The sequence below is a fragment of the Tamandua tetradactyla genome, chromosome 5 (assembly GCF_023851605.1).
Source record: "Tamandua tetradactyla isolate mTamTet1 chromosome 5, mTamTet1.pri, whole genome shotgun sequence".
Taxonomy (NCBI): domain Eukaryota; kingdom Metazoa; phylum Chordata; class Mammalia; order Pilosa; family Myrmecophagidae; genus Tamandua; species Tamandua tetradactyla.
In genome coordinates this window covers 117,334,233-117,347,104 of record NC_135331.1, presented here as the reverse complement: position 1 = coordinate 117,347,104, position 12,872 = coordinate 117,334,233, and the positions used below count along the sequence as shown (strand labels likewise).

General features: G+C 36.6%; 1 pseudogene; it reads left to right on the top strand.

The window, feature by feature from the left end:
• Positions 1-11,654, top strand: part of LOC143683303 (acidic leucine-rich nuclear phosphoprotein 32 family member E pseudogene) — a 37,396-nt pseudogene extending 25,742 nt beyond the window's left edge.
• Positions 11,655-12,872: the final 1,218 nt, after the last annotated feature.

The window sequence follows — 12,872 nt, the reverse complement described above, 5'->3', positions numbered from 1 at the left end:
TGCCCCTGGTGGAGCTTCATGAAACAAGAAGCCTGGAGAGAAAACTAGCAGACATCGCCATGTTCTCCATGTGCCTTTCCAGTTGAGAGAAACAGCTGAACATTCTCAGCCTTCTTGAACCAAGGTATTTTCCCTGGATGCCTTAGATTGGACATTTCTATAGCCTTCTTTTAATATTGGACATTTTCACGGCCTTAGAACTGTACACTGCAACTTAATAAGTTCCCCTTTTTAAAAGCCTTTCCATTTCTGGCATATCACATTCCACAAGCTTGCAAACTAGAACACATATCAACAGGTTTTCCATGGTCTCAAGGCTGATAAGTTATAGAATAAGAATTAGAAAATAGGGTTTCTGGCTTCTATTCTAAAAATGTCTACTTTTTAAATGTGTAGTACAATAAGCATCTATATACAGTAAAGACCCTATGGACTAAAAAAATTAACTGCATTCTTAACACTTGATAAATTTCAAATACTTTAAATCACATTATTTTCGGACTCTCATAACTTATTTATTTATTTGCACTGAACCCTATTTAATTCAAAATAAGTATTGAAGTCTTTAATATATATTAAATGAGGCATCATCGCTACAGCAGTGAAGAAATTACATATTTCAACTTAACCTTCTTTTTAAATGGTTACCAAAGATGAAGTCATATTTTTTTGTTTGTGGTCAAGTCATTTTTGTGATTTCTCCTTTTTGCATGTTAATTGTGATTAATATTATTTATTCCACAACATGTTTTTTACCCCATGCATGCAACATAATTTCAACAGCAAATATTACTCTGGCTTGTGTTTACTTTTTGCTTTCTGTTATACGTCACAAGTCACAAACAACATTTAAAATAAATTCTACTTGGCTAATTTGCAAAAGCTGTTTAGCCAAGTATACAAGGTAAGCTGTAATAATCATATGACAGTGCTTTCGCCAACATAAAAAAATAAGTAGGTTGTTTTTATTAAAACAAGACACACACATATAATCAGAATATTCAGTAACTAAACCAGAATTTATATGTTTACTGGGATATAAGATAATTACTCTAGAATTGCCATGGAAACAAGGATATTTTAAGGCAGTTATCATTGAATCTTTATGATCGTTTATGTTACTATCGCCCTATGTTTCATATTTGCTTATACACAAATGTTGCTCGACTGCTAAAATAATTCACAAATTATTACACAGTTATTGCTTTACATTTGGTTCCCAGAAATGTAAAATTCAGGCCTGCAAACAATATTTCTAAGCATTTTCTCCTTTACCATGTGCTTGGCAATATAGCAAGACCATTCCTAGCATTTATAAACAGGAGCATAGAGTATAGAATACAAATGATTTTCCTCATTCATTGGTTAGTCCTGCTTTTTTTAAAGTGACATTGAGTGGCATGTAGCAAGATAAGCAAGCCTGAGAAATTAACTCTGTTTTCATGGTTTTGAGCTTTAACTGAAAAAAAGAAAAAAAAAAAAATATGTATATATATATATGGTGTTCCCATATCCATTCCCCCCAAATAAGGAGCCAGGCTTTGGGTCTTAAAGATATGGGTTTCCCTTGCCCCAAGATAGAGGACTTTGTATTTATAAATGAAGCAGTTAGCAGCTATAGTAGTTAAATAGAGGAGGGCAAGTGTATTTTGTATTAAATGTGTAGAAGTAAACTGTCTTGGAGTGGGTTAGGTTTCCCGAGTTTGTTAGCATCCACTCTGTTGCAGCCCTCCAGAAATGGCAGAGCCTTCAGGCAATGTGAATGTGTGGCTGTCTGGCACTCAGCATCATGTTTTGGAACCATGCAGAAGACATTATTTCAAAATTAGACAAAAAGAAAGTGGCTGCTGCCATCAGAGAACTCACTCTCAAACAGATCACATAAACTAACAAAGCAATGAGAGAAAGCAGATAAAGTCTGGTGGAGCTGTATTGTCTAACATGGTAGTCACTAGCCATACATAGCTATTTTTTAAAAATGTAATTAATTAAAATCAGATAGCATTAAAAATTTGGTTCCTCAGTCACACTAGTCACATTTCAAGTGTTCAATGGCCACATGTAACTAACAGCTACTATATTGAACAGCATGGAGTTTATCATTTCTAACATCACTGAAAATCCTATTGGAATCTTCCTTAGAGGCTCATGCCATACTAAGGAGGGACGATATAAAAATCACTGAGATTTGATTTCACAACCAACCCCTCAGAAGGAAAACTAAATAATATGACATTTATTGAACCTCCTCTAGTTTTAAGGAGAAAATTATTGCTGTCCCCAAATACTCTCTCCTTCACCTATCTTTCTACAGCTATAGCTATCTCCAGCTATCTTCATTTTCCTCAAAGTGCATTCCAATAATTCTCCAGTTGTCTCAGAAGTGTGGAAAAATCCACAGCAAAAAAGGAAATTAAAAAATTCCTGTGACAATGTGGTAGAATGAACTATACTCAAAAAACAAGAGATTTCTTAGAAGTTTTTTTATCTTAAATTTGATATAAAGGTTGTATTTCTAACAATCCTAGCCTAAGTGAGTAGGAAAATCACTCTCTTGTAAGCAGCTAGAAAAATAAGAAAAACATCAGAAAAAAAAAAGAAACACTGGTGTGAAGGCACTGGGCACATGATGCCCAGAGAGTAGGAATGGAAATATACCCAGAGATGTGAGTATTTGGGGTCTCTTTTCCCTACAAGCATTTCTTAATGTTGACAGTATGGTTAACATATGAGAGGCTGAGCTGAACTTCAAAAAGACTCGCAGGTAAGGAGGAGACAAAAATTGGACTCTAAAGAACACTAAAGAGAAGGGGCCCTGGTAAACACCCCAAGCTTTCAATAAGAAATATAAAGGGCTCAACAAAGAAATAAGAATGAGCCAGGAATGGATCAGCCCTCAAAGGGAAAGAAGCCCAGCTTTAAATCATAACAATCCTCGAGTGGATTAAGATGATCTGAACTAATCAATGACCCTAACCTAGTTGCCTGTAAAAAACAAACAAACTAAATCCTCTCTGAGGAATAACACTTTCCAAAATCTCAAATTTTTTCTCTATATCTCATCTATAATTTGTAGCACTTAATAGAAACAATCAGGATTGTAAGGAGACAAGATTATGCAATGGTTTCTTAGTCATAACACCAAAGGCACTCATGACAGAAGAATAATTGTGCTTTATCAAAATGCAAAATGTTTATGCACTCAGTGGGTATCATCAAGAAAGTGCGAAGACAACCCACAGATTGGGAGAAAATCTCTTTAAACTATATTGTAGCAGGCAGGCCTCCCCCTCTTTCTGGTTTAGCTGTGCTCTCTGTGGAAAATCCCCAAACCCCCTCTCCTTGCAGGCAAGTGAGATAAGGCACATTTCCTGGGATAGAAACCTCCTCCCTTAGCCTTCAGGAACTGGTGAAGATGCACGTAGGCAAGAGAAGACATTCCTGGGGTGGGGGCCCCTCAATGGTTCAGCTCTGGGCCATTCTCAACTTAAATCAGCCAGTTGTTTACCTTGTCTTTAACATGTCACACAGTCTATAAAAGCTAAGGTTGCCTTTTGTTTGGGGCTCAGACTTTCAGAGGTTACTGCCTGAACCCTATGGCCATAGCAAATAAAACCTGCTTCCTGAAACTATGGATCCTTAGTCTCAGCCTGTTCTAACTTCGTGAAATGTTCCTGGAGGCCTGTGGCCTCGTTCCTGGTTTTCGCGCTACAATATATCTTACAGGAATCTAGGATCCACAATATATAAAAAATTCTCACAACTCATCAATGAAAGGATAAACAACCCAATTAAAAATGATCAAAGAACTCAAATGGAAGACTTGTATACCAGAGAAAATATATAAACGTCCAATGAGAACATGAAAAGATGTTTACCTTTGTTAGTAATTAGGGAAATGCAAATAAAAACCACAATGAGACAGCACTTCATATATATTCGGATGATTGTAATCAAAATGATCAACAAGCACAAATGTTGGTGAAGATATGGAGAGATTGGAAACCTTATATACCGCCGGTGGGAATGTAAAATTGTGCAACCTCTTTAGTAAACAGTCTGGGAGTATATCAAAAGCTTAAACATTTGACCCAGTAACTCCACTCATAGGTATGTACCCAAAGGACTTGAAAACAATATATATATATACCCTCACAAAAACTTGAACAAAATCATTAATAAAAGGATATTAATACTTAAATGAAGAAAATTGAATGAAAAGAGCGAAAATGTCCCAACTGTCCATCAACTGATGAATGTATAAATAAAATGTGTATATCCATACAATGGAATATTATTCAGCTATAAAAAGGAATGAAATACTAATGCATGCTACAGTAAGGCTAACCCTTGAAAACATTATGCTAAGGGAAAGAAGCCAGTCATAAAAGACCATGTATATTGAATGATTCCATGTGTATTTAATATCTAGGATAGGCAAATCCATAGTGACAGAAAGCAGATTGCCAGGGGCTGGAGAGGGTACCATGGAATGATTACATATAATGGTTATAGGGTTTCTTTTGAAGTGATGAAAATATCCTGAATTTACATAGTAGTTAATGGACAACTGTGTGAATATACCAAGAAACGAATGAATTACACATTTTAAAAGGCTGAGCTTTATAATATGTGTATTATATCACAATAAATCTGTTATTTAAAAATTTAGAAACATCTACACAGAAAACATTCATTGCACTATGGAGTATATAGCATAATGTGCTAAAAAAGAAGACATACATAAACCGAGAAATGCTTTCTGTCCACTGATTGGAAAATTTCATCTTGCAAATATGTAAATTTTCCTCAAATATGTCTTTAGAGTCAATGCAATTCCAGACCATTACAAGCTCGTTTGAAAATTTATATGGAAGTGCAGAAGGCCAAGGAGAAACAAGACAATCCTGAGGCAGAACAAAGAAAGTAGTCTTGTTTTACTAGGTATGAGGATGATAATAAATCTAAGTTAAGACATTCTGGAATTGGCACAAAGTTAGACAAAACAAGTAAACCTGACTCTATTGTGGGGGGCCCACCTGCTCACAGGACCCAGGATTATAACCATGAACTTGATGCCAGAGAGGACAACTGCAACCGGGGAATGCCAAACTACAAATGGGAAAGAAGACTTTTAGATCACACAGAAGGACCTCTGACTCTTTCCAGCGAGCTGCATAGGCTTCCCCAGAGACTTCATTGTCTTCAAATAACATGACTCTATATTTCATACTTTAGAAATTTTTGAACATCTTTTATCACATTATGGCACAATTTATGGGTATTACTCAGAGGCATGTAGGAAGGTTACACTTATAGAGGCCTAAATAGGTCCTAGTGGCTGGGAATGCAGCGAGTGTTAACATAGTTTCTGCTTAGTGTAGTCTCCCAAAAGGCCTACCCTTCTAACCTAATTTCATCAGAAATGAGAGGCACCTCTGGGGATGCTTTATTCCCTTCATCTACATAATCACACACATTGTTGGAAACACTCACAGTGACAACACACAAGGAATAAAAGAGGAAATACTCCATCTTTGTCCAAGGTCAGTCTTTATATTCTATATCTCCTGTGTGGCTAGTTATTTACATATTATGGACTCCTGTGTCTTAGACTCAACTTCTTAATTTCTTCTTAATAGTTGGTATGTGTCTAATCTTTTAAGTCCTGTAAATCTATCAGGAACTTCACAGTAAGCATATGATGACACTAATTCAATTCCTTTATTTGTAAAATGGGTATACAAATATATGTCACACTAGATTGTAATGATCAAGTGAGTATATGAATGTGTTTTGCAAAGTGCTTTAAATTATAAGGTAAAATTTCCATATAAGTTAAGGTTCAATAACTGCTATAACAAACAAACCACAAGATATCATTGACTTAAAGAGTAAAAGTTTATTTCTCATTTATGTAACCAATTAGACTGGATTCAGGTCTGTGACAATGATGATGGGGGCAGGGGTCTGAACTCTGTGCAACTGTTTAGTGACCCAGTTTTCTGCAGTTTCTTTGATCAATACATGGCTTCCTGAGTCATGCTAGGCATTGATACCTCATGGCAAATGGAGAGTGACCATGGAGGACCACTTAGAGGTTTTTATGGACTAGACATGGAAATGTCTTACATTATTTCCACTCATTTAGGTCAGTTAGAACTCATTCATGTGGCCACTTCTCCCTGAAAGGGACACCGGGAAATGTAGTTTCTTGCATGCTTAGGAAGAAGAGGAAATGGTTTGGTGATATGCATATTAAAGCTATTTCCCTGATCATTTTGAAATTCCCCTTTATATGTAATTGTTGAATTTGTTTTCAAATTAGTTCGGATTGGGACCATGTAAATATGAATACAATGTTTGGAAACCAAGAGGTTTATATAGCCTGGCTCAGACAAAGATTAAAAATGGAATCCTAAGAGAAAGAATTGGCAAGAATCATCTGCCAAGTTGTGGTAAGCAGGCTGGTGGTGGGGTAGGGGGAGGAAGAAGTGTGCGTGGGAAGCTGTGAACCAGCCTGTGATATGGAGGAGAGCTATCACAACATGTTTTTGAAAACAAGACATGCAGAAATAGCTTAAAGGGCCAGTTGAATATGTGACGACAACAGTACTAGATTTCAAAAAGCAAGCAAAAGATCTTTGAATCAGTTGAAGCTATAAGTGACACAAACACCCTATTGGAGATTGAATCATGTCCCCTACAAAAGGCATGTTCAAGTTCTGGCCCTGTGGGTGAGAACCCATTTGTAAATAGGAGCTTTGAAGATATTATTTAAGTTGTGCCCAAACTGCATGAGGGCGGGCCTTAATCCCATAAGGCTGAAGCAAAGGAAATTGGAAATGGAGGGGAAGCCGTGGGACAGCCAGAAGCTCAAAGTCAGCAGACCTGAAAGAAAAGGAAGATGCTACCATGTGCATTGCCATGTGATGGAAAAGCCATGGAACCTCCAAATTTCTAGCCAGCTAGAAGATACCAATATCAGGAGGAAATAAGCCTAACCTCTCAAACCGTGAGTCAATAAATTCCTGTTGTTAAGACATTCCATTGCATGGCATTTCTCTTGGCCAGTTAGGAAGTTATGACACCCCCCCCCCCCACCCTGCAAAGTGTCTTTCCTTGCTGACGGGCATTGTTTTTCCACCACTAAACCAGCCATGATAAGTTCTCTCTCCTCAGAGTGGGGAGTGCTACTTTGAGTCTTAAAGATTGGGTAGCAAAAGAGTTTTCAAAACTTACCTAAAAAAACATTTTCTTCAGTATTTCAGTCACATAAAAAGCCAATAACACTTTTACAAGATCAAACTAATGTCAACACAACCCTTCTTTGGGAGGATAAGTGGCATTATTAAGCTATTATAAATAAAACTGCCAGCGTTTATTTAAATTGATTGAAAATAAGGTAATAAGTATGCAATGTTATATCTTAAAGCCAGGTTTATGAGGATATACCAAAAAGAGGAATGAAGTAATGGGAGTCAGGAGACATGGGATCCAGCACCAGTTCTAACATTAAATAACTATGAATTGTATGAACTGTACTCCTAATGACCACTCTCATTTTTAAAATGAGGGAAAAGGAAACACTTTCTTAAGAGCTTAGAAAAGTATCAAGCACCTTAATTATATAATCATGTTAAATCTTTCAAGCAATTCTGTATAGTAGGTGTAGCAGACATTTTTGATGTCTCCTATCCCTTAGGTCTACCTCTGCTGCAGCAGTGGTGGACAGTTTTATGTGCACTGAGAGATTTTCAGCTTAAACCCACATCACATGTATCTCCTCTGTTTTATCTCCACAGCATCAAGAGCCATCTGGGATCATTTACAAGCATAGCCTGAAAGTGTGGAGGACTTAATGTCACTGGAACAATCATCAGTGAGTGGGGGACAAATGCTCCAGTCCTTGTGAAGCAAAACCCAGTGCCTAGAGTAGCAAACTCAGTACTGAGCCCTTCTGCTTTTCTGGCTTTGCTTCCTTCTGGGACTCACTTTCACTGCTCTTTGACTCCTATATCTTAGGATCATGTCCTAAATAAACTATCTGCAGCCAAGTCCTGGCCTCAGGCTCTACTTTCTTTGGGGAGAGCCCATTCTAAGAGAATATATTTGAAGAATTTTATTATATAATGAAGGAAACAGACTCCATCCAAAGTCACATGGCCAATAAGCCATCATTATAAATTTGCCATGATATTAAGCTCATGCTTTTGATGTGGCACCACCCAGATAACCTCTGAATTTCTTTTCAGTACTAATAGTTGGTGAATCTGTACATATATATATGCATTAATTTTTTTCTCTTTTGCATTATGTTTTGTGTATCATCTAATATCCATTAAGTGGCCAGCATCAAAATAGGTACAAGGGGTAAAAAATTATCTTTAAAGTGCTCACTACTTAAAGGGGAAAACAGAAATACATATTACCATATCACAAATATTCAGCATCACATTTTAAAATGTTTTAAAGTTTTTTTTTTCATTAGTCTGCTGGGACAGTACCACCATTCACACAGTTTTCAGCATAAACAAAGAGCAACAGATCCCTGTAAGCTAAGAGTAGATATCTTAATCTTTTTCCCTGATGTCAACAGCAAAAAATGATATTTGATATGAAATCCTCTGAGATTTACACCCTGACTTAAAACCTGACCTTGCCCCAGCTATTGTTGGTGCTTTGTTTTTCTATATTTGTTCCATACTGAGAGAAGAAAGGCATGGGAGAAATATCATCCAATGGCAATTTATTTCAGCAAAAATGGTGCTTCTAAAATATCATTTGAAACACTCAAATATCAATCAAGTCTGAATTATCACTGCCATAATCAGCCTGATGGTGTTGCTGGAAAGCCTGTGTATCATTTTCTATTATAGTGAAATAAATTTTTCTCTATTATCAGCTCCACTTATGATGAATTTTAAAATACGTGACCACTTAGAGAACGGACCCTATTTATTTCATTGTTGTTTCTCCATAACATAAAATACTATACTGAGTGTTTTTTATTTTGTATGTGCATTTATATTTCTGAGTATTTTCCACTGACTTTGTGGAAAGGGAAAATAATCAGCCTCATGACCCTGGTATTCATTGCCACAAGCCAAGAAAGTTGGTTTTACAGTTATTGGTGTTAACTTACTTGAACATAGTGTGTATATAGCGAAATTGCCCAGTCATTTCATTCCTAAGTCTATTTTTCTAACACATATTTATTGTTTTAATTTCTAGATCACTTATCTCATTTCATTCTTCTACCTTGTTCTAGTCTTTTCTCTGTCTTTCCAACTTCATCTAATTGCTACCATTCTGGGTAATTTCATGTATTTATTTGTCAAAGTAGTGTCCCTTTTTCACTGGTGGTATTAAAATCTTCAATAATATTTTCTTCCTGAGTAAGGGTCCAGTGTCCCTCTGTTGATGATCCCCTTTTGACTACTAAAGGTTGTCTGGTTTCCTTGAAGTGGCAACCACAAAGGGAGTATGGCTGTGGACAGGCAAAGCTGGACATTAAAATGAAATGATGCCCCTGCTAGATTATCTTCTTGAGAGTCTTTTAATTATTGAATGATTAGCTGAGAAAATAACATTTTCATATAAGCTAATCCTCCTTCTTTATTTTTTTTCCCATGTCTTTAATATAGAATTGGAATGAGAACTGGAACAAGACATAGAAAGACAATGCTATTATGATGACAGTTCCATTTTTAACTTATTTATACCCCTTCCAAGTTCCAAAAGGATTTCATCAAACTTATAATAAAAGCACAAGGTGCACAGGACAGTTAGAGTGAAGATGAAAGAGACCAGAAACTTTATAGATATGAGAATATTTCAGAAGCAAAGAAACAAAAATTGGTCTGCTATGTCCTTAAGCTTTACCAACCATAGAAACCTGAAAACGCCAACAAAACAGATTCTAAAAGCACATATTCCAACTAAAGCCAGATCATTGTGCATGGTTGGCTCAGCTGATCAGCTTGCAATGGGTCAGAATATAACTACAGTCAGGAACTAATCTACTGTAAAGAAACTTAGCATTTTTTGAAATTTGTGGGTTGAGAAAGGAAAGCAGGTAAGATAGTAAAAGTAGAAACAGCTGGGGAGGTCTGCCTTGGGAGCAACCTAGAAGGAAGCACTCCCACCCAAAAATATATTTTCTCATTCTCCTCCTGTGCACACTGCTTGACATTTTTCTCTTAACAGGATAATAGTAGCTGGAGTTCCAGAACAGAGGTTCTTTTAGATTAACATATGCCACCATTAAAATGCAAATAACTAAGGAGGATTAAATAACCATCAGTCATTCACACCATGGTCTGATTTGTTGACTTTGCATCTGAAATGGAAAGAATTTGATTATTATCAAATAGGGAGATATAACCGAAGGGTGGGAATAGTAGAAGTAAAGCAGGAAGACTGGAGTTAAGTATATTTGAAACCTGCTTTCTGGCCTCTCTTCTCCTTGCTTCCCTCAAACCAGCACATTACATCAGAGTAGTCCAGAATGACCCTGGCCCTGTCATTGGTCCTCATTTATACCAAAGCCAAAATAAATAAATAAATACACATTTGTATATACATATGTACATAAAAGTAAGAGTTTCTGAGCAGCTATTGAAAGGGAAGGAACTCTGTGTGCGTGCATGCGTGCACACGAGTGTATGTGCGTGTATTTGCGCAAGTGGTGGACAAGGATGTGGAGGCAACTGAGTTAAGAGTCCCAGCTCCTTGGACCCCATTGGCTCTTCTCTTCTATTTTCTACACACCTATTTGCTGGTGGTGAGCATTCTATTTGCCTTTCTTTTCATTCATTTACAAGTTTTTTTTTAATTTTAGGGTTGGGGGTAGTAGGAAAGACAGGAAAAGGGAAGAGAAGAGAGTGGTGGCAGAAGAGGAGGAGGAGGATATGGAAATAAAGAGGATTAGCCTGGAGTTAAGGAAGAGATCTCCAGAAGAAGCAACAGAGTTAGCCCTGGATAATTGAAAGTATGTCAATGGGGGAATTGAGGGGCTGAATTATAACTTTTAAAGAACCAGAGTTTCCGAGTTCTGGACCAGCTTTCCAGCTTAAAAAAAATCAGAAAGTTGGAACTTAAGTGACAATATAATTTCTGGAGACTTAGAAGTCCTGGCAAAGAAACATCCACATCTCACCTCAGTCTGAGTGAAAATAAATTTTAAAATCTCAGCACAGTAGAAGTTCTGCAAAATCTTAAAAATTTGAAGTCTCGACTTCCTTAATCGTGAGGCCAAAAACCTGGAAAATTATAGAGAAAGTATTGTTGAACTACTGCAGCCAATCACACACTTAATTGGTTTGATCAGAAGGATGAAGAAGCACCAGACTCAGGAGGAGGAGGAGGAGGAGGGAGATGAAGATTACGAAGAGGAAGAGGAAGAAGAAGCTGACCCACCTGAAGGATATGACGAGGAGGGAGTGAGGGGGGAGGAAGAGGAAGAGGAAGAAGGCTTAGAACTGGAAGAGAGAGATGTGGGCCTCTCATAATCAATGAAAAAGGAAATCCAGGATGAAGATGATGATGACTGTGTTGAAGAAATAGAGGCAGAAGAAGAAGAGAAAGAAGGTCTTCGAAGGGAGGAGAGGAAATGAGATGCTGAAGATGATGGGAAGGAAGAAGGTGTTTAGATCAATCTTAGATTCCCTAATGTTCCTGAGTTTGCAATAGAGCGAACACATTTACTTTGCTTCTTCATGTACAATAGGTATCCCTACTGAAGATAATATGTAACATTTTATAGGAAAAGTATAGTTTTACTATTTTTGCCTTTTTATCATTCCAAATAAGATTTGTTAGTCAGTTTATCACATTGAATGTAGAGAAAAATTTCATTGACTCCATTGTGAAATTCCTCGGCAATTATTTGGAATCATAATTTTCTAATTCTTTAGTGTATTGGTCATTTTAGCCCATAATTAAAACATGGCAACTTTTACACATGTTTAGTATTGTGCATTTCCTTCATAAGGTTTTAAGTTATTTATAAAGTACCTGAAATCACAGTAAGCTTTCATTTGAAATGACAATAATTTCCTGAATAATAAGTTGAGGTTTATAAAGGTGGCCCAGAAACCTTTGGTTCAAAGACAATGACTATTTCTTGGCTAAGAGTATTTGGGTACTCATGTGTGTAACTTAGAAAATAGAAGCAGAATCATACAGGTTCTATTCAGCATTACAATTCATGGATTATTTTGGAGGCTTCTGAAACCTCTGTTAAGCCAGGAAGGCTGAAAAGAATTTATTCTTGAAGGAAAAATTGCTTATATTAAGTTCAGAGGCATGCAGGTGCATGCCAGGGTTTTATTTTGTTTTCTTTGCAGGTGTGCATTCTTTTCCTCTCAGCAATTCCTTTAAGATCACTTTCCTTTCTTGAGTCACTTCTCTCCATCTCAAAAAAAGAAAAAGCTGTAAAACTAATGGATACCCAAGAAAGCCTTAAGTCTTATATGGCAACCACTGTTTCAGACCTGTCTCAGTTTTAAAAATATAAGTGAAAGAAATTGAATATTTTCTCACATGCAATTATTATTATCCACACAGTTTTATGCAACAGGTTCCGCTTAATGTAAATCTCTTTTGGTTGACAACATGTATAGACCTTATCAGTAGGATGGAGAAACAGAAACAGTGAAGGCTTTTGGAAGCAGCATCATTGCTCTTCAAAAGTCAGAACAACTGCCTGTTGATAATTACTGAGGCATTCAAGGTGATATTTTAAAGTTGGCTTCCCAAATGATTTGGTCACTACTTTGCAAAATATTGTTAATTTTCCATTATGCTTCCTATAGTTTAAAGCATTACCCGAGATATTGCAGCATTTAATTAGAATATAACAGGTAGTT